At 35.5% G+C, this 22198-nt stretch overlaps 1 long non-coding RNA gene and 1 other non-coding gene across 2 annotated transcripts in view; both read right to left on the reverse strand.

Annotated features, from left to right (window-relative positions):
- LOC121727876 overlaps nucleotides 1-22198 on the reverse strand; it is a 28385-nt gene that overhangs the window by 4154 nt on the left and 2033 nt on the right. Inside the window, exons 2-4 of the long non-coding RNA XR_006035739.1 lie at nucleotides 13585-13592; nucleotides 7186-7192; nucleotides 5128-5130 (exon numbers count right to left, since the gene is read on the reverse strand). This is a non-coding gene — a long non-coding RNA (uncharacterized LOC121727876). The remainder of the gene's footprint in view (nucleotides 1-5127; nucleotides 5131-7185; nucleotides 7193-13584; nucleotides 13593-22198) is intronic.
- Trnar-ucg lies at nucleotides 13730-13802 on the reverse strand. Its single transcript has one exon. It is a non-coding gene; the product is annotated as a tRNA-Arg (tRNA).

Raw genomic sequence — 22198 nt, forward strand, 5'->3', positions numbered from 1 at the left:
TCCCATACAAAAAGAATACAATTTTTGGCCTAATTTTGCTCAATAATGGTACGGAACCCTTCGTGCGCGAGTCCGACTCGCACTTGGCCGATTATTTCCATTCCCTCAAAATTAATTTTCATTGTTGCATAGACCAAAAAATAATAATTCAGTTTTTGTAACTTTTACTTACCTTCTTACCTTTATAGCAAAGTATAGCATGCTACGAATGGTTGAACCGCCTTATGTGGTGTAAAAAGTAATTGATCGTTCCAATTACAGATTTCAATTAAGTTGAGAATACCGCAATTCACAACATCCCAGCCACAAAAGTCGACAAATTAATTTCAATTCTAAAAGTATTTTCTCATGAATTTTCTCGAAATGAAATTGAAACGTAACTCCGTTGTGCCATAATTCGTTACATTACATTTTTCCGGGATAAAAAGTATCCCATGTCCTTTCCCGGGGACTCAAATTTTGTCCATACCTAATATCAGGAAAATCAGTCCAGCGGTTTGGGCGTGAAGAGGTAACAAACAGACAGACACACTTTCGCATTGATAATATTAGTTAGTATGGATAAGCGAATGCAGTTTTTAAGGACGAACCCTCGGTCATGTCGGTTTCTAGGGGAACATAAAATGTTTGTTTTTATTATTTTTGATTGCAGTTTACGTTGGTCACTTGCAGTTTTGGGACGCTGATAATCTACCTTTTTGGAACTTTCGTCTTGACAAAAGATTAATATCATGATTAGTTAAAGTGTTTATTAATCCTTCAGAAACTAGAGATGTAAGTGTCAGACCCTGCAAGCCGTAGGTTCGAATCCCGCTAAGAGCGTTTGCTATTTCTATAACTTCTATGTAGTTATCGTCTCCTGGTGTCCCGATCCAAATTGGACTGGTTCACGCTTGATTGTGCAATATGAACCATGAGTCCATGACAACAGGGGAAGGCAGGGGACTGATCGTTTGAAGCAATCCCATAATAATTAAAATTAAGTACATTTGTTTCAAGTTATGAAAAAGTGAGGTGAGGCCAGCGTTGCCAATTTTTTTTTGTGCCAAGTCGGGACTTTTGAACTTTTTGAGTGAAAAAGCGGGATTTTTCAGTCAAAAGCGGGACAAAGTAAAAAAAAAATATAAAATCAAAAGTTTTTTGAATATTTATCTTTTTATTTGCGTTAAAATAACGTTTACGTGACAATAGATAGCTAAAGTAGCCATATAAAGTCCACGCCTCTACCTCCCACACTCTTATCTTCATTACGCACCTTTCTTTCTCAGCACTCTGCGCGTACGTTGGCTTTCCCCGAAAAGCGGGACGGAGCCTGTCCCGCGCGGGACATTTAATTTTGATGGAAAAATCGGGACGTCCCGCCAAAATCGGGACGTCTGGCAACGCTAGGTGAGGCTCACAAAAATAAAAGTGTTTCTTTGGGTTCCATACCCAAAGGGTAATAATGGAACCCTATTACTGAGACTTCGATGTCTGTCCGTCTGCCTGTATTCAGGCTGTAACCGCTATAATAGCTATACTTCTGCCAGCTTATGTATTTCTGTTGCCGCTATAACAATAAGTACTAAAAACAAAATAAACTTAATATTTAAGGGGGGGCTCCCATACAACAAACGTAACATTTTTGACCTTTTTGGCTCGTAATCAATAATGGCAATAGAGGCACATGAAATTTTCACAATATCCTTAATTTTATATGTACTTAGTCTAATAATCAATAATAAAATTAAAATAAATATTTTAGGGGGGCTCCCGTACTAAAACACAATTTTTCGCCTATTTTTCCTCTGTACGGAACCCTTTGTGCGCGAGTCCGACTCGCACTAGGACGAATATTTATTTTTATTTATTTTTAACTCGCAATGTATTATTAACGTGCTTATTATTAACAGACTTCTTAAAGAACTAGAAGCAGTTAGTCATGAATCATGATCTTGAATGATTTTTATTTTTTTGTACTTATTTCGACATGTTATGTTATTTAATGATTTACGCGCCTAGCAAAAAACCTTGTCATTAGCAAAAACACCAAATGAGCGACAAACTTAATCAAACAACATAAATTATTATTATCGAACTATAAAAAAATTAGATTTTTACATCAATAAAAGTAATAGTCAGGGGGATCCCTAGAACAATTTTTTTTTATTATGTTAGCTAATTTTTTGGTTTGGTGGTTTGGCTTGGTTTTGATAAGACGAACAACAATTTTATCTGCGAAAAATCTCGAAAAAGGTAGCTAACAGAGATAGAAAGGATTTCATACTTTGATTAGATAGTCCCAAAATATGGATTGTTCTATTTGTAGGACAATGTTGTTCTAATAATTATATACTTACTTAACTATTAATCTATCAACATAAGTACAAGAAATCAGATGGTTAGGGTTCCGTTTTAGTGTTCCGTAGTCAACTAAGTTTTGTTGATTACAAAACCCTAAAACGGAACCCTAACCAGCTTATTTTTTTATATTGATAGGTTAATAGTGAAGTATATAATTTAAGAGTAACATTGTCCAGTGTCCTACAAATTGAACAATCCATATTTTAGGATCATCAAATCAAAGTATGAAATCCTTTCTATCCTGTTAGCTACCACTTTAGAGATTTTTCGCAGATAAAATACTCACAAAAAATTAGCTTGATAGTAATCAAATAAAATTTTGTTCTAGGGATCCCAGACTATAACAGTTTTTCAATAAAGCCTTATAAATTCAGTAACATCCAATAAAAATTCCCCTTTACGCTTGAACGGGCTTCCGAGGTCTTCCGATCGGTTGACCAGTGTCCAGTCCCGATATCAAGGTATTGGCAATCATCGATAATGGACAAGTGATCGGAAAGTACTAAGGTAGCATGACCCGTGTGGAGCTCTTCCGAACCGATCAATATTCAATATCCCATCCCTCGCAGGTGCACACAACCGTAGGGCACTCCCAACGAAATGGAACGTAGCTGAAGTGAAACGAAGCATGATCGCTGCTCGGCGTTATTTATCGCTAATTCGCTAGAAGTTCTGACGGAAAAACAAAAAAAAGTTAATTACTTTATATGTCTTAAAGACATTGTAAGAATATCAAAAATAACTAAAAAGAAAATTGTGGAAATAGTTGTAATAAGTTTTTGGACGTTTGCGTACCGAGAGGTGTCAGGTGATACGAGTGATAGCTACGGATTAACGGCCATTCCCAATATTTGATCTATCTCTGGTTTTGCCCTACTAGAGATAGGAATAGCTCAGATTAGACATTAGAGACATATATTTTATGTCAATTGTGAGCTATTCCTATCTATAGCAGCAAAACCAGAGATAGATCAAATATTGGGAACGGCCGTTAGTTGACATTAAAAAATAATATTAATTTAATCCGTAGCTTTCTTATTTAAAATCTTAAACAATATAATCAACCTATATTATTTATCACAATATTCTGGTAAGGTCAATGTGTCGAAGTCCGGCATACTTTTCTAAAATTTAAGTTTAACATAATTTATTGACTTGAGATTCGCTTTTTAAAGTAACTTGTGTCATCGGAAATTATAGGCTATATATTAATTAGACCTATAATGATCTAAAAATAATGTCAGTTGTCGTATTTTTTACTTACGTGGTATTTTTTAAAACTCGGCGTGTAGACGGACTTCTCTTACAGTTTGAGGTAAGTCCGTCTAGCAGCAGTATAGCTATAACTTGTGAAGTAAAATGCATGGCAACGGTTTCTAGCAAAGCCGCGAAACGGCCATTCAAATATGTGTTTAAGGTGTCGGTAATAAGGTTCGCAGTACAGAGAAAATTAATTTTATATCATTTTAAGGCAAGTCCGGCATATCGTAAGTCTAAGTGGTTGCAAACATTTTCATTAAAATTATAGTGCATTTTTTGAAAAATTAAACACTAAGTATAAACATAAATGTTTATTACAACAAAATTATATTAATTAGTGCCGGTAAAATCAACAACTTTGCTTCATCATAATTTTTATGGGATGAGACATTTTTCAACATACTCCCCTACTTAATTTTGATTTGATTATTGTTATTGACATGTCTACTTAGTACCTATTTTTTTTTATTCCTTCATATTAATATTTAGTTAGTTGAAATAACTTTTTACGTGGCAGATTAGGGGCATGCAATCGAAAGTTACACGTTTTTACCATTATTTTCGCCGGTCAAATAAAATTATAAAGGTTGTTGGTCCGGTAGGTAGGTTTTTTAAGAAAATTTCCTGCTTTTTAAGGATCTTTTTTTTAATTTTGATTATCTCAAATAATTTTTGGTTTCTGGAATATTAAAAACCCCAAACCCTTCTTTTTTACTTAGTAGTTTATAACTTTTGTAATTTTATCAGCCCCTCTTCTATGCTCTTTTCGTGCAGTAAAATTTGTGCAATGCTATGATTTAGTAGTCCATAGTTTAAATGCAAATTAACAATAAAGACGAATATTTGAAAAGGTTGACAATATCTGATTCGAGGCAAGACCGAATATGACGGCCTTTCCTGAAAACTAGACGGACTTCCCAATTATTGCAATTTTAGGTTAGACACATGCTGCAGGTGATAATAACGAAATTAAAGCGATATTAACGAATCGAACACCAGTAATAAGTAAAGGACTCCAAAAACTCCTTCGTATTCCCACTTTTTTTTAATTTTTTTGGCAGATTACACTCCGATTGCGAGTACAAAACGGAAAAAAATTTGAGATCGTTTTTTTCGTAACAGGTAGTTAGTAGCGACATGTCTGTTTCTTAGATCAAACTAACTTTGCAATATTGTTTTACCCACTGAGCCATATGAAACTAGTCGTTCAAATATGGAAGTTATTGCCGCTAGACGGACTTACCTCCCAGACGGACTTCGACACATTGACCTAAATTGTATTTTATACAAGGTGTAACAAAACTAAGTGATGTTCTGATGGGTGTGGTAACAAAACTAAGTGATAATACTTTAGGGTGTGTACGTGTTCCTTGTAGACAGTTTACTGTGAAAGTAGCAGCGCTGAAACACCAATTTTGTATGGGGAAACTCGTGAGTCGTGAGTCGTGACGCTAGGGCGCTCGCTTGCCCATACAAAAGTGAAAAAAAAATTGGTCTTTCAGCGCTGCTACTTTCACAGTGAACTCTCTACAAAGAACACGTACACACCCTAAAGTATTATCACTTAGTTTTGTTATACACCTTGTAGAGTTCATTGTGAAAGTATAGCAGCGCTATAAAAGCATATTTTTTGTGACTTGTAGGGACAAGCGTCCGAGCGTCATGAATCTTCCCATACAACATTGAAAGAGTTATTCCTTCAGCGCTGCAACTTTCACAGTGAACTCTGTATAACACACCCAAGAGTATCATCACTTAGTTTAGTTACACTCTGTATAATGTATATGATAATTATAATATTATGGTACTTTTAGATTCGTCATTCTATCCATTGCAATGAGAGTTTGCAAGTTGCATGTCATTGCAAGGCGTATGGGAAGGCCGATCGTTCCGGATGGACCGCAGGCCGACATGCCCAGACTCATGGGCGTATATGTATAAGGGGGTTATCCTGGGCGTCCGGACCCCCCCCCCCCCCCCCCCCCATTACTATCCATCTTACTTGTCCAATCGACAATAATATATAATGTACCTCGCCGATTAAAATCTATATATTTTAAAAAAATATTTTTGATTTCCTATACACGTTTCCTATTTGCTGATGCGGAACCCTTCATGGGCGATTCCAACTCGTACTTGGCCGCTTTTTTACGTCAGGGACTACCTGTTACTGTCTGTTACCTCTTCACGCCCAAACTAGAGATACTATGAGTTCCGGGTAAAGGATATAGGATACTTTTTATCCCGGAAAAACGTACGGTTCCCGGGTGATAAACGTATTTTGGTGCAAAGGTAGAGAATAGTAATGAAGAAAACATGTTTAACGCGGTTGAAAAATCCTGCTCTTAATAATAATTAATATTATTTATTACATAACAGTCTGTTACTTTTCTTTGAGAGATATATAATATCTATATATTAATACGTGAGCCAAAAACTTTGTATCCCTTTTGACGAAAGATGGGGAAACGTAGGTGAATGAAATTTTGCACAGTTATAGTTTATATGGTGAAGGAGTGCATCGAACTAATATTATTTTGAAATTATGCTTTTATCATACATTTTTTAACAAATAAAACATTACTCACACTACAACACACACACTAGGAAAAATGACAGATTTTTGAGTGACAAGCCTATACATACGAATCATACTCATTTATTTATGGTTGAAGTCTGTTGACATGGTTGACAATAAGGTGAAAAATTTAAAATGGATTATAGTTTTTTTTATTGAATCTTAGATACTATTAGACAATGCTTACACGGCCAGTCTGAGATCAGCTGAGTCCCAGAGACAAGAGTTGAAAAAATATGAGTCTATATTTTTTTACAAAATATAGAGTAGTAGTCCTAATGTCGTTGAAACTAAGGTCGAATTTCGACCATTGGGCGATCTCTAGTTTTTAATAATAATTGAATGTCATCATGTCTAAAATCTATTCGATGACAACAGTTAAATTCTTTTTGTTTCTGTATGCCTGGTCACAATAAAAATTGTTGACGAAAAAATGTAAAAATATTTATTTGTTTTGCAAAAAACATGAGCGCCTGGTAGTTTATTTGTTTTGCGGTTTGCGTTAGGCAGTTTAATTAATTTTGGCAGTCGGCACGGGCGGGGTAATCCGATTTTACTATACGAATTATTACGAACTAGCTTTTTATTTAACTTACCTGAAAATTATACTAAGTATGTACTATTTCAGAGTGTCATAATTTTAGACACTAATAAATGGTAATGAAATCACCTGATTCCAGACATTTTCTTTATAGTTTTTAGTTTTCACCATAGCTGACAAAAATATTGTTTGACTGTACTGACTTGTAATAATAATATTTTAAGTTATATTCTAAGAATCTTTATGATTAAGATTTTAGAACATCGTTTCACGTTTGACGTTATTAATAATAAGTAATAACACAAAAACCTAGGGATAAAAAGTAGCCTTAGAATATGTCTTTTCCCGGATATCCGTCAATTTTAGCGGAATTAGTTCAGCGGTTTGAGCGTAAAGAGGTAACAGACATTCGACAGACAGACAATATAATATTATTAGTAAAGATAAATATTGTATTTAAAACATGAATGCTTTTTAGTATGTAGAAAGTAAAAAGTTTACAGTCCACACTCATAAAAGCTAAATAACGTGCGCAATAAAAAAGAAATTTCCCAGGGCTACCACATAAATCAAATCACCAACCCCTCGAGACAACAAAAACGAAAACAACAGCTACTAGGACCGCATAGATTGCTGGCGGTGCGGGAAATCCATTTTCCATCATGCTGCCCCCGTCGGTTTGCGCAGTGAGCGCTACGGCGCGCAATGCCGCTTACATAGGTCACCGACCTCCACGTCCCTCCCCCAGTTACATAGTTGCAGTGGGCGTTTTCACAATCACTGAAAGAATTTTCATGAAAGTTACCAGTTACGACGCTAGTTTGGGTAAGCGTATTTCATTGAATGGTCAGTTGGTTACCTTGTCAAATATTTTAAGGTTTCGTGGTAGTACATACAAGCTGTATTTTTATTCCGTTTTACGGTTTTATACGCCCTTAGAAATAGTTGCTTAAAAATTCTGGAGTAAATATTCATCCTGTTATATTATTATATTATACATATACATTCTTTAGTTTTAACTTTTTATCGTCGCTCGTAAGTGGAAAAAATGCTTCTTTGTACGAAACGTAAATCTAAAGCTTGATTTCAGCCCATGTGAAAAGGTCTCCTGTAAAACCACCCCTTTCACGACTCCTGTTGTCCTGGTACTGGAGGTCGCAGCGCGGGGAGATTTTTCTGGGTAACACAGGTAGGGGTAACAATAACATACCTACTTACCTATAAGTTAGCCGTTAGATGGTTGTATATTTGTTAGATACCGTACTTAGTACGGTACGGCATTTCGTGTATTGATTTTTTAACCCCCGACAAAAAAGAGGGGTGTTATAGTTGGACATGTCTGTCTGTCTGTGTGTGTGTCTGTCCGTGGCATCGTAGCATCTAAACAGGTGGACCGATTTTGATCTAGTTTTTTGATGATCGAGAGATAGTTCATCAATCATCATCATCAGCCTGCTCAGTGCTGGAAAATCGAGGTTTATCTGGTTCGTGAAAGGCCGTTAGCACCTTGTAGTCGTTAGTGCGTATTGAGCGCAATATAATATTTAATTAACAATATCCACAGATATTGTAAACGGGTTTAGCAACGTTATGTGCCAAGAAAGTTAATTTTGGACTGATTTTTTACTGCCGAAATAGTGATTTTTTGGAGAGTTGAAGTTCCCCAATTTTTCCATTATTCATGATATTTGTAAAAATTTGAATATACGTTAAATTTCTGTCACTGAGGCTAGACGTATTATTTCTCTCTCCTAAAAATTACTATCTCTGCAATAGAAAATCAGTCGAAAATAATTTTCTTCGCACCTAATCGTTCCTGCTTATCACTGGCGCGGGCGGCAAGAACACTTATTAATCCCGACGTAATTCGGCTGCTTTACAGCGGCCGTGGTCACGGGTGGCCTGAGGTCCACACAGAAATAATTCGGTCTGAGGCCCATAGAAATAATTTAAAATGTTTTTAAGCTAATTAAATCTTTCATATGATACGGTCCTATAGGTTGGTATACTGGCCCCCTTTATTTTCATTAATTGTAACATAATAGGCCAAAGCGTTTTACTAAGAAAAAATACTTAGCCCTAATTACAACAATTAATATCATTGTGGTGTCTCAATTTTTTCCTCGTACTGGATAATCTAATAGATATTTCTGTTTGTGTATCGTATTGCATCAGCTTTTAATGGGAAAATTAACCATGTGGTCCCATGGGTGCGGCTCATCAATTGAATGGTTCGTGGAAATCTTCGGTTAATGTTTCCATTCACATACACGTTACGTTAACTTCAAACTTCCTTAAGTGCCTTATTCTTTTTAACTGACTTTCAAAAATGAGGAGGTTATGTGGCTGTAGAATTGAATCCCTGATATTTTGACGCTAAATATTCTTGCCTGAGTGCAATTATTGTTTCAACTTAGAAGTGCCATTTTATGCTTTTGATATGCAATAAGGCGAGTTTAAAGCCTGTTTTCTAATCACCTATTTTTTGTAAGAAGACGCACAATCATAGTATAATATATTCTCGCCTAAGTTTAATGTTAAGCCCATAATCTGTTTCAATTCATTTTGATCTTAATGTAAACAAAACTCATTTCCTATGGGTTACAAATGTTTGTGATGCTACCAACACTAAACCTATCAACTCCCAAGCGGTCGGATTCGACCGCGATAACAATATAATAAATAACAATAGATCTCCAAGAATCCGCGATCGAGGGATTTGCTCGAGCTAATTTTGGGAAACTAATAAAAATGATACACCATGGTGCAATGGAAACATTCCTGACCTTTATGGTGTAGAGGTGTAGATACTCCAGGCCCGCCCACGAAGTGTCAAGTACGGGGTGCATTAGGGATGACATAATATACACCTTCGTCTTGAGAAGTAGGGCAAATGTTATCCATATTACTAATATTATAAGTTCGAAAGTGTCTGTCTGTTACCTCATCACGCCCAAACCGCTTAACCGATTTTCCTGAAAGGTACGGAGATATGTACTTTGAGTGACGGAAAAGGACATAGGATATTTTCCGATCCGAGGTTAAAATTGCTCAATACCTATACACCCTAAAATATTATCACTTAGTTTTGTTACAGCCTGTATATCTAGGGGACTGGAGTATGAATTAATCAATTTAATAATTTATGCAGTTTAAATAATACTAGAGATCGCCCAATGGTCGAAATTCGACCTTAGTTTCAACGACATTAGGACTACTACCTATATTTTGTTTAAAATATTGACTATAATTTTTTTTCAACTCTTGTCTCTGGGACTTAGCTGATCTCAGACTGGCCGTGTAAGCATTGTCTAATAGTATCTTAGATTCAATAAAAAAAAACTATTATCCATTTTTAATTTGTCAACTTGTTGTCAACAGACTTCAACCATAAATAAAAGAGTATAATTCGTATATATAGGCTTGTCACTCAAAAATCTGTCATTTCTCATGTGGGTGTGTTGTAGTGTGTGTATTGTTTTATTTGTTAAAAAAATGTATGATAAAAGCATATTTTCAAAATAATATTAGTTCGATGCACTCGTTCACCATATAAACTGTGCAAAATTTCATGCACCTACGTTTCCTCATTTTTCGTAATAAGGGTTACAAAGTTTTTCGTTCGCGTATTAATATTATGATGATGATGATTTGCGGATTCATAAGTTACGGCCGTGGATGTGACGACATAATAATAATAATAATTTATTTATTTCCAATCATATACATTGAAAAGCTTATAAATAAGGCATATTTAATTTCAATACGAGATCAGTGATTTCAGCGTTGGGAGCTGTACTAGTTAAAACTGTGACACAGCTCCCACATAATCTGATTTTCATAACATTATTAATATCATGTCCGTTTACCAAGAAAAACCAAGTAGGCCGAAAATAAGGAAAACGTATTTTCAAACCGTTACAAAACAATGTATTCTTAACCTGAACTTTTGAGGAACGGGAGTCCGCTCCAATTCTTTATTCCAAGAACGTTTCCAGGGTTACATTAAATATGTAACCAGAATAGAGGTTAATCCCCTTACCAATAAAAATATACAAATACAAATAATTTATTTCCAGAAAAATACAATATTATACAGCTTCAGATTAAGACAAATCCCCACACTAAGCATAGCCTGTCCTGTAGGGCATATACAGCAAATATAGGGGTACAACTTCTAAGGTCTGCTTGTCTTCTAGTATATTGGAGAAATTATATGACAGCAGTGCTGAATTTATATTTTTTTTGAGCGTAGAGCCACCTTATTTCCCCCCCCGCCCCATGTAAGAAGTCTGTAGGCCTACAGAAGCAGCAACTTTCTTTTACTTTTGAATGAAAACTGGAACTATAGAGTTCACTGTGAAAATAGTAGCGCTGAAAGAGTTAAATTTTATTGTGACCTCATATTATAGTCCGTTATACATAATATACAGGTTGTAACAAAACTAAGTGATAATACTTTAGAGTTTAGGGTGTATTGAGTATCTATCTATACATACATATTATAGTATACTCGAGTATGTATAGACTATAGAGTGCCTATATTAAAATACTCGTATTAGTCGTATATAGGTACTCCATACTAGTATACACCCTAAACTTTAAAGCACTATCACTTAGTTTTGTTACACTGTATATTATGTTTATCGCAGTATAATATGAGGTCACCAGGTGCACATTATGTAACAGGAGCGGCAGGCCACTACTCCGGGATTGTGGGGTCACTGGTCAAACAAACAAATACTATGGACCGTTTCCTTTGTTTGACATTTATAGTACACGTAGGAATTGTATATTTTGCAGTGAATAAATCGGCTCGGTGACAATTACAGCGAACAGATAGAGAACAATATTCTCATTTTATTGTCTCGTCGGAATTTCTTACGCCGGTTTTTCGCGCCAGGCATTCGCGCGGTTTTCTGTGAGAATGTGGTATTTCTCCGGTCGAGTCGGCCCATTCGTACCGAAGCCTGGCTCTCCCACGATCCGTATACAGTGTGTAACGAAAATAAGTGATAATACTTTAGGGTGTGTACGTGTTCCTTGTACAGAGTTCACTGTGTAAGTAGCAGTACTAAAAGACGATTTTTTTATGGGCAAGGGCCCATACAAAAGTGAAAAAAATTTTTGGTCTTTCAGCGCTGCTACTTTCACAGTGAACTCTCTACAAGGAACACGTACACACCCTAAAGTATTATCACTTATTTTTGTTACACCTGTATAGGAAAATGACAAAGTATTAGTTTACTTTTCAACTTATTTTTAAATAAAACAATAAATGTTTTATTTTACTTATTTATGGTTTTTAAATTTTTATTTTTATTATTATTTATTTTTATTTTTATTTATTATTAATTAAAGAGGATTAAAATTTTTAAGGTAAGCATTATTTTCAATTATTTAGTTTCATCTTTTATTAACAAATAAATACAACTAGATGTCCCGCGCGGCTTCGCCCGCGTAAATTAGGAATTTTACAGAAACCGTACATTTTCCCATCAAAAATAGCTTATGTCCCTAGTCCCTTCACTTGGTCTATTCTATATCTGTGCCAAATATTGCCATAAAATTGCTCCAGTAGTTCGTAATTTCTAATATTTCCCGGGTTTTTCCCACATTATCCTGAGTTTATTCGGCCGTATTAGTCTTAGCGTTATAATATATTAATATAGCCTATAGTCACTCGATAAATGATCTATCTAACACTGAGATAAGTTTTTAAATCGGGCCTGTAGTTCCTGAGATTGACGCGTTCAAGCAAACATACTCTTCAGGTTTATAATATGAGGTAGGTATAGATTTTTTAATTATCGCTTGGCAAACTCGAGTCTCGATCTAAAAGACTATGAAATGGTATAATATTATGGTAGTGATGATGATGATGATGATGAATATAATTAGTAGCATATGCTAACAACGCCGAAACTCCTAAACTTGTATCTATAAAGAATCAGGAGTTCTCTCAGCACCTTCCCAACCACGGTATACCAGGTATACCTCGGTGCAAAATCTTACTTGTTGGTAGCATATGCTTAGAATACTTCTCACGAAACCGAAGTCACCACATGTTTCCCTATAAATTTTGAGGAGTTCCCTCGATTACGGATCCTTTATCAGATCACCACTTTTGTGAATATAAAACGAAATTGGGATGATACCCTATATACCAAAAGAAAAATGTTGAAAATCGGTTAACAAACGGCGGAGTAATCGTCGAATATAAGAAAACGAACATAACGCCTCCCCCATTTTGAAAGTCGGTTAAAATTGCAGCCTATGTGTTATTCTGATGTATAAGCTATATTATTGTAAAGTTTCATTAAAATCCGTTCAGTAGTTTTTGCGTGAAAGAGTAACAAACATCCATACATCCACACATCCAAACATCCAAACAAACTTTCGCCTTTATAATATTAGTAGGAAGGATAGTAGGATATAAGTATAAAAGAAAATACTATACTATGATAAAGGTATTTATGGGTACCTGAGACCTCCATAAATTATTTTTTTTCATTCCATGACCATTAAGAATCAATTGCCTTTTATCACAGAAACCAATAATGAATAACCATAACAGGTAATTTATTTATTTATTTCTGTTACGTCTTTTGTAGAACCCAAATGTTTTGTTTATCCTCAAACAATGTCCTTATACGAGGATAGAATACCGAACACAAGGTACTTAACCGGAATTGCGTCATATTATACACTTAAAAATCAAAATACATACATTAAGTATGGCGTAAGACTTGACTAAGTCTTGTATGACCTAATTGTTAACTTTAAGTTTTATTTTTATGCTGTAGCCATATAATATGCTCTATAATCTATATTATCTAGAAATATTATATGTTGGTAAAACTCGCGAAACTTCGACTCCTCAAGTTTTAAAGTACAAAGAAAGTATTTCAAAAATATATTTTTTAAACCAATGTTTACTACATTTTTTTAAAACAAATGCTATAAAACTAACTTAATGTACAGAAAAAAATACAAAAAAGTTCTGTCGACCGTGACAGGACTCGAACCTGCAATCTTCGGATCCGAAGTCCGACGCCTTATCCATTAGGCCACACGGTCTATACGTTGTGTATTGAAATAGTCGATGTGTTGCCGCGCGGCAAGCCTCCCGCAGTGACGTCACTATTACGTAACGCGGTCGTTCCCCGACCTTGACTGCGCCCTACGTCTATTGATGACTCTTATCTCCACGCCTCGATTCATTGTTCCAACTCTCCGTTTCAATTCAGTTTGTCTGTCTGTCTGTTACCTCTTCATTCGTTTAAACCGCTGAACCGATTTTGCTGAAATTTGGTATGGAGATGCTTTGAGTCTTAGACCAAATTAAAATTTGACCTAATTCATTGGCTATTTTATATCTTCATAATGAGGAGCTGACGAACAAAATCGGATAAGTCCACCAGAGTGCGAAAGCATAATATTTTGTTTCGAATCGTAATATCTTCTCTTGATCCATCTGCGTCAATCTATACATATAAATAAAATTGGAGTGTCTGTTTGTAATATTAAAATAACCGTTGTTTACCACATGCATATGAATATTTAGACGGTACTTACACCAAAATAACAATTTTTAGAATTTTTGTCTGTCTCTATGTCTGTCTGTTTGTTCCGGCTAATCTCCGAAATGGCTGGACCGATTTTGACGGGACTTTTATTGGTAGATAGCTGATGTAATAAGGAGTAACTAAGGTTACTTTTTAACCGACTTCCAAAAAAGAGGAGGACATATTTTTACTTTTTTATTTTACATTTGACGCGGACGAAGTCGCGGGTAACAGCTAGTCATTAATATAATAGGTACATATTTTGATTTTTCAATCAAAACCGGAAGGCTTTCAAAAGTCAATTTTCAAACAAAATCAGATTAGTTCAGTTGTAGTAGTAGTAAGTTGATACTATTTTTAGCCACTGTGTAATTTTTTCTCAATCCGGTTCTAGTTCGCCAGTTCCTTCATAGTAACAACTTAATATTTAAATTGGTAGCATTATGATTAATGCCCATTTTTCAGCTTTGTTTAGATTACAATTATTTGAAATGGAGAATAAGTACATAACTGCCTAGTACCTACATACCTACCAAAATAAATAAGTACACAAGATATTTACTATTTAATTTTAACATTTAACATAAAAATCTTCATTAAATTACAGTAAAGTGGTCATTAAATCCCTCAGTGTGCCCATGTTAATAGAGCCTATTAAGATGTTTTATCGGAAAAACCAAATAAATACGAGGAACTACAGACGTACACTACAATAGTATTGAATAACAATAGTAAGTTGAATAAAACATGTACATGCGTCGGACTTAGTATTCTGACGATGTTGAAAAAAAACCCTAAAATGAGGAAGGAAAACGTATGTAGGGTACTCACATTTAGGATGATACAATATGTACGAAGATTGACCAATAGCTATAAAAGATGTCTTATGTATGTATTGGGGGCAGGAGAATAAACTCTGGAACGAACTGTCGCCAGCAGTATTTCAGGAATCAGGACCAATACCACCAGCAATCCTTCGGAAGAGAGCGTATAAAGCTAGGGTTGCCATCCGTTCGGGTTTCCCCGGATTTGTCCTAGTTTGAAGGGCGTCCGGGGTGCGTCCGGCCGGTTTTTTGAAAAGTGTCCGGGTGAAATCCAAACACTTGATGAGAGAAATTTAACGTTTATGTCATGCAGCAACAAACGAAAGATAAAAACTCGCTAAGCATACACACGATTTTTTACAAATTCTTGTTGGAAAAGCATAAATTAGCAAGACGTTATCGTAAATACTGTTTAAGAGGTGTCCGGGGAAATAACCACATTTCGGCCAAATATCCGGGAATTTTGTCGTCACGGCACGACAAAATTCCCGGCGAAGGGAATTTTGGGTGATGGCAACCCTATATAAGGCCGACAACGTGCCGACAACTCAACTCTTCTGATGTTGCGAGTGTCATTGGGCGACGGTAGTTGCTTCCCATCTGGTGATGCATTTGCTTGTTTCCTCCCTTATTTTGTGTAAAGAAATAATCGGCCAAGTGCGAGTCGGGCTCGCGCACGAAGGGTTCCGTACCGTTTTAAATAAAAATAGGCCAAAAATAGTGTTTTTGTTTGGGAACCCCTCTTAAATTTTTATTTTATTTTAATATCTTATATATTCTTTAAACGAGCAATTCTTGTATGTACTTATATGTTACGGCTTATACCCGAAGTGCGGCTACACCTAGTTTTATCCGGCTACAACTAGGTGCAGCCCGCCACATGCGGTAAAACTTAGGTATATCCTACTTATCCGAAGATAACCTAGTTGTAACCGAAGTTACGACTAGGTTTAGCCTTTATTATAGCAGCTAAAACTAGGTGCAGCCACACACCGATGGTTAAACTTAGGTGTATCCTATTTGCCTTGAATGTTTGAATCTCAAAACAACTGAACTGAAAACCTAGTTCTAGCCGATAATAAATAGGATGCACCTAAGTTTAACCAACAATGTGTGGCAGCACCTAGTACTAGCCGCTATAATGAGGGCTAAACCTAGTTGTAACCGAAGATAAGTAGGATATTATACCTAAGTTTAACCGCATGTGGCGGGCTGCACCTAGTTGTAGCCGGGTAAAAGTAGGTGTAGCCGCACTTCGGCTATTAGCAGTAACATATATATAATTGGATTCTCGGAATCGGCTCCAACGATTTTCATAAAATTTAGTACATAGGGGGTTTCGGGGGCCATGAATCGATCTAGCTAATTATTACGTTTTCACCCTTTGGGTACGGAACCCTAAAAAAAAGAATTAACTTTTTTGACAATCCTTACTGTCGCACTCAAAGTGGAGCGTTAATTACTTATATTATGTAATTAATTCAAAATTTTGACATAAGCCCCATACACTATCTGTCAAACTATTCATTCAATTGAAGTTTAATCGGATTAAATGTCTCTGAGTACGGCGGTTAAGTTTAAGTACATTTATTTAATTTTATGAATCCCTTCTTTATTTTTATGGGGATTACATTCTGTGAAGCAAAGTACCGGGGTATTTCTAATCGCTAATGTTACATTATACCACATTATACAATCAAAATAATGAGGAATGGAAAATAAGTTTTGTGCCTCGAATCTCGATAAACTCGAATCGAAAAAAAAACGTCATAAAAATAAACATTTAAGTTAAGTATAAATAAAATATTAACAAAATATATAGAAATTAAATTACTCCAGATTAAAACTAACCTATGTACTTGGGCATAGAATAAAGAAAGTATATTTTCCTTAGTCTATGCCCGAGACCATAGACGATTTTCCTTAGTCTATACCCGAAACTCAAAAGATCTCCATATTATGATATTCCATCTCAGTTTTGTAGCTTAAAATTTCAGGTTTAACAAACAATTATTAGACTGTGCCAAGTTTCATAATATTAAAGAGATGTAAGTATGAGAGGAACTTATTTCACATATTAGGTATACTTCAGGGTTTATTTGTACTATATTCAGATAAATTAACATTTTTCCTCTTTTTGTTATGATATTATGTGAAGGACGCGTATCTGATATCTCAACCTGTGTGAAATATTGGTGCCACACTGGAGCCATTCTTGCCCAGAAGGATCTGCGCACATTATAGACATTTAATTAACCGACTTTTAAAGGCTCAAATTGATATTATTATCAATTTGAGCCTTTAAAAGTCGGTTAATTAAATGTCTATACTGATTTTTTATTTAAGTATTTATTATTAAATACTTAAATAAAAAATCAGTATAAAAAGAAAAAAAAATCTCCTCCTTTTGGAAGTCTTTAACTGACTTCCAAAAAGGAGTTTTTTTTTCTCCCTTAAACTCGAGGACAACTGCACTGATGTAGCTAATTTCAGTCTTGAAATGTTCGTGGAAGTTCAGAAAAGGTTTATATTAGAAGAAAAATGATAAAAAGTTCACCAGGTCATTAAGTTGATAATTATTATCATTTGGAAACAAAATTGGGACTTTTCCATGATAATATGCTTAATTTATTTAAAGATGAAATAAGATGCAATTCTTGTTCGTTAACTATAAAATATTTTTTATTTATTACGAGCTACCATAAAATTTAATAAGTTATTGCATCGCAAATAACTTAATTTATTAGAGTCTTGTTGCATAAGAATTATGTAATATTTAAGACATTTTAAATATTTTAGTGGCTTTATGATTTTTCCAAGTAACATTTTAACATTAACAATAATCGATAAACTTACACACTACATTATATATTATTATGATCTTCATTATGAGATACAGCTGTAATTATTGTAAGATATAGTCTCTAAATAGTATAAAACAAAGTCGCTTTCCGCTGTCTGTATGTGTGTATGTATGCTTAGATCTTTAAAACTACTCAACGGATTTTGATGCGGTTTTTTTTAATAGATTGAGTGTTTCAAGAGGAAGGTTTATATGTATAACATATGCATAATATGGTAGAGAAACACTGATAATTTTAGAGGTTTCTAATGTTATGTCGTAAATAAATTCATTTTTTTGCGTTTATATTGCAAACGCTGGCTAAACCCTACGAGATAGATCAAAATAATGTACTACAGTATTGTACACCTTAATTAGGTAAACAAAAAAGTCCGCGATGGTATATGTCTATTTCTTAGGGATAACTCACAATAGCCATTTTTGTTCTTTACTTTTTACGAAAAATAATGGCTTATTTACGAAGCGATTTTAACAATTTACAACATTAACCCTTATCCAAATAAACATGTTTGGAAGCTAAGACATTAAATGTAGATTATAATTGTCTTTTACACTATACAATTTCGATCAATACTTTAGAAGTTTTCAAACGTATAAACTTACGCGGAATCAAAAAATATGTCGCGCGGCGGCGGCCGAGGGACATAGCGGTTACGGCAGAACCGGCCGGGGGCTCTCATAAGCTTCGGGCTTATGTTATTGTAGTAGATAGTGTATTTCGTCATTGTGTGGTTGTGCAGACGGTAACGCAGAGGAGCAACCACAGCGCTTTCTTTCAGATATTCATTGTTTCTGGTTCTTTGGTTTCTGAATTGTCGATAAAAATATATTTGACTTGCGTTAGAAAAACGGACTTTTGTTTTTGCTTTGCGATTGGGTTATTTGTTGCTTAGGTCGTAGTACAGTGAATGCCAAAAGAGCACGTTCAGCAAGAGATGAAGAATCGTCAACGGAACGTGAGACTCGCCTCAGCCAGAATAGTGATAGAAATCGGATACAGAGAGAAAGAGAATCGTCTGTAGAGCGTGAGGCTCGCCTCAGTCGGAAAAATGATAGAATTCGGATACAGAGAGAAAGAGAATCGTCTGTAGAGCGTGAGGCTCGCCTCAGTCGGAAAAATGATAGAATTCGGATACAGAGAGAAAGAGAATCATCTGTAGAGCGTGAGGCTCGCCTCAGCCAGAATAGGGATAGGCATCGAATACAGAGAGCAAGAAAATCATCCGCACAGACACATAGCAACACCGAACAAAACGAACAACCAAACAGCCACAGACCCGAGAGAGTAACTAATTCATGGGTAAATAAAGAAAATTCTGCCAATTTTTGCGAAACTTTTATCGTTTACGCAGCACAATAGGAAAAATCACCCGATTTTGAAACATTCTTCATTGGTGCTCCGCTTCTATTGGTCTTAGCGTGATAATATATTATAGGCTACATCCTACTAATATTATAAAGGCGAAAGTTTGTTTGGATGTATGGATGTGTGGATGTATGGATGTTTGTTACTCTTTCACGCAAAAACTATTGAACGGATTTTAATGAAACTTTACAATAATATGGCTTATACATCAGAATAACACATAGGCTACAATTTTAACCGACTTTCAAAATGGGGGAGGTGCTATGTTCGTTTTCTTATATTCAACGATTACTCCGCCGTATGTTACCCGATTTTTATATTCACAAAAGTGGTGATCTGATGAAGGATCCATAAGTAATCGAGGGAACTCCTCAAAACTTATAGGGAAACGTGTGGTGACTTCGGTTACGTGAGAAGTATTCTAAGCATATGCTACCAACAAGTAAGATTTTGCACCGAGATATACCTGGTATACCGTGGTTCGGAAGGTGCTGAGAGAACTCTTGATTCTTTATAGATACAAGTTTGGGAGTTTCGGCGTTGTTTTAAGAACAGGAACCATATGCTACTATGCAAATTACATTCATCATCATCATCATCATCATCATCATCATCACTACCATATTATACCATTTCATAGTCTTTTAGATCGAGACTCGAGTTTGTCAAGCGATAATTAAAAAAAATCTTTATTTTATGTCTAAAAATAGTTTGACGACCTCTGTGGCTCAGTGGTGAGCGCGTTGGTAGCTCAAGCCGGAGGTTGCGGGTTCAAATCCCGCCGACGGAACAAAAAGTTTTCAAAGTTCCTGGGTCATGGATGTGTATTAAATATGTGTATCATATAATAAAAATCTTAAATATATGTATAGTATAAAAGTATTAAATATATTTCCGTTGTCTGGTACCTGTAACACAAGTCCATCAGGTACTTACTAATATAACAACATTGAAGAGTATGTTTGCTTGAACGCGTCAATCTCAGGAACTACAGGTCCGATTTAAAAACTTATCTCAGTGTTAGATTGATCATTTATCGAGTAAGACTATAGGCTATATTATATAATATACTAGATGTCCCGCGCGGCTTCGCCCGCGTAAATTAGGAATTTTACAGAAACCGTACATTTTCCCATAAAAAAATATTTTCCCCGTTTTTCCCGCATTTTCCTGAGTTTCTTCGGTCGTATTAGTCTTAGCGTGATAATATATTATATAATATAGCCTATAGTCTTACTCGATAAATGATCAATCTAACACTGAGATAAGTTTTTAAATCGGACCTGTAGTTCCTGAGATTGACGCGTTCAAGCAAACATACTCTTCAATGTTGTTATATTAGTAAGTACCTGATGGACTTGTGTTACAGGTACCAGACAACGGAAATATATTTAATACTTTTATACTATACATATATTTAAGATTTTTATTATATGATACACATATTTAATACACATCCATGACCCAGGAACTTTGAAAACTTTTTGTTCCGTCGGCGGGATTTGAACCCGCAACCTCCGGCTTGAGCTACCAACGCGCTCACCACTGAGCCACAGAGGTCGTCAAACTATTTTTAGACATAAAATAAAGATTTTTTTTAATTATCGCTTGACAAACTCGAGTCTCGATCTAAAAGACTATGAAATGGTATAATATGGTAGTGATGATGATGATGATGATGATGATGATGATGAATGTAATTTGCATAGTAGCATATGGTTCCTGTTCTTAAAACAACGCCGAAACTCCCAAACTTGTATCTATAAAGAATCAAGAGTTCTCTCAGCACCTTCCGAACCACGGTATACCAGGTATATCTCGGTGCAAAATCTTACTTGTTGGTAGCATATGCTTAGAATACTTCTCACGTAACCGAAGTCACCACACGTTTCCCTATAAGTTTTGAGGAGTTCCCTCGATTACTTATGGATCCTTCATCAGATCACCACTTTTGTGAATATAAAAATCGGGTAACATACGGCGGAGTAATCGTTGAATATAAGAAAACGAACATAGCACCTCCCCCATTTTGAAAGTCGGTTAAAATTGTAGCCTATGTGTTATTCTGATGTATAAGCCATATTATTGTAAAGTTTCATTAAAATCCGTTCAATAGTTTTTGCGTGAAAGAGTAACAAACATCCACACATCCATACATCCAAACAAACTTTCGCCTTTATAATATTAGTAGGATGTAGCCTATAATATATTATCACGCTAAGACCAATAGAAGCGGAGCACCAATGAAGAATGTTTCAAAATCGGGTGATTTTTCCTATTGTGCTGCGTAAACGATAAAAGTTTCGCAAAAATTGGCAGAATTTTCTTTATTTACCCATGAATTAGTTACTCTCTCGGGTCTGTGGCTGTTTGGTTGTTCGTTTTGTTCGGTGTTGCTATGTGTCTGTGCGGATGATTTTCTTGCTCTCTGTATTCGATGCCTATCCCTATTCTGGCTGAGGCGAGCCTCACGCTCTACAGATGATTCTCTTTCTCTCTGTATCCGAATTCTATCATTTTTCCGACTGAGGCGAGCCTCACGCTCTACAGACGATTCTCTTTCTCTCTGTATCCGAATTCTATCATTTTTCCGACTGAGGCGAGCCTCACGCTCTACAGACGATTCTCTTTCTCTCTGTATCCGATTTCTATCACTATTCTGGCTGAGGCGAGTCTCACGTTCCGTTGACGATTCTTCATCTCTTGCTGAACGTGCTCTTTTGGCATTCACTGTACTACGACCTAAGCAACAAATAACCCAATCGCAAAGCAAAAACAAAAGTCCGTTTTTCTAACGCAAGTCAAATATATTTTTATCGACAATTCAGAAACCAAAGAACCAGAAACAATGAATA

Source organism: Aricia agestis, chromosome 6 (genome assembly GCF_905147365.1).
Source record: "Aricia agestis chromosome 6, ilAriAges1.1, whole genome shotgun sequence".
In the NCBI taxonomy this organism is placed as follows: Eukaryota; Metazoa; Arthropoda; class Insecta; order Lepidoptera; family Lycaenidae; genus Aricia; species Aricia agestis.